Source organism: Myotis davidii, unplaced genomic scaffold (assembly GCF_000327345.1).
Source record: "Myotis davidii unplaced genomic scaffold, ASM32734v1 scaffold211, whole genome shotgun sequence".
NCBI classification, from domain to species: domain Eukaryota; kingdom Metazoa; phylum Chordata; class Mammalia; order Chiroptera; family Vespertilionidae; genus Myotis; species Myotis davidii.
In genome coordinates this window covers 930321-931808 of record NW_006282523.1, presented here as the reverse complement: position 1 = coordinate 931808, position 1488 = coordinate 930321, and positions in this window count along the sequence as shown.

Here is a 1488-nt window from a genome sequence, read left to right as displayed (position 1 = left end):
GCGCTGCAGGTTGAAGGTCAGCACGGCCTCCTCCTCTGTGGGTAAAGACGGGGAGTGTGCGTGTGGGCGGCGGGCACACACCGCCCCTCAGAGCAGCCTGCTTCTCAGCACGGCCCAGAACCCCAAGGCTGCTGGCTCCCCAAGATGTGAGGACCAAGCATGGGGGGGGGGTCAGGCATACCCCCCGTTTAGGAAGGACCGGGGCCTGTCACACTCTGAAGACACTGCCCATGTGTTTGCGCCACCCCCAGAATTTTGAAAACCTGGGTGCCACAGCCCTTGGGGGTGGGTGGAGGGGGTGGCCCAGTACAGGGTCAGAGCCCAGCCATCGTCTCTCAGGGGCTGGCAGCCGAGATGGGGGTCCGCACGCACGGGCAGGCCGAGCCAGGAGGAGCCACGGCCCAAGGGGCCCTGAGGGTTACACAGGGGTCAGCAGGCAGCTGTGCCCTCCGAAAGCCAGGGAACAGGACACCCAGCAGCAACGAGCTCCCCTAGCACCCCAAACTGTGCGAATGCCTCCGTGGAGGACTGGGCTCCTTGGAGCCTGGCCGGTTCCAGGGGCAGGGGTGGTGTGGGGGGGCGGTGGGGGCAGGGACACAGGAGGTGCCGAGCACGAGGGCGCATGTGGGCCAGCCCCGCCCCCCAGATCTGACACTTTGACCATGAAACTGAGCAGGTCAGACACGGTCACGGTTCAGAACAGGGATCCCGTGTCGCACGGACATGAGTGTGTGACCGAGGTGCACGGGGGAGCGGCCCGGCCACCGAGCAGGAGCCATGGGCGACCCACTCTGCTACGGAGCAAACCAGACCTCCAGCCAGTCTGGGCCCAGGCGCAGGAAAGGGGGGAGGGCGCCCCCTGCAGCTGGGGCGGGGCTCTGCAAGCCGCATTTTGGCGAAAAGTTCCGCAGGGTCTCCCCTTCTCTTGGGGCCACTGTCTCCCCAGGAAGCCCCTCTGCCCTCCCCTTGCTCAGTCATCCCTGAGCACCCCCACGCCTCAGGTTCCAAAGAACACCCTGCAAGGCTCTGTAACCTGTGGGGGGGAGGGCAGACAAGGACAGCTGCACCCCAAGCCTGGGGGATCCCTAACCAGGAGAGGCGCAGGCTCCACAGATAGGAGGAAAGTGAAGGCAGCAGCTGGGGGAGCAGGAGGAGGTCGGGGTTCAGCTGGCAGGCGGGGCAGGTATGCCGCCAAGTCGAAGGGGCACGGAGCTCCCTGGCCTGGAGCCGGGGTGGGCAAGCTAAGGTCCTACTGGTGGGGGTGGGGCAGCGAGGGCGGGGCCCCCTCACCTTCCCAGACCTGGTGACTCCTCACCCCACGTCCCAGGGCCCCTCCTGGCCTTTCCCCATTGCTCTGGCCAGCCTCGAGGGTTCCTGGAGGTCCTGAGGGGGAGGGCCTGGGGGGTCCAGGAGGAGATGGTAGGTGGATGCCCAGTGGTGGCAGTTCACTCGGTCCAAACACCCTGGTGGCCACTCGGCCTGCCCTAG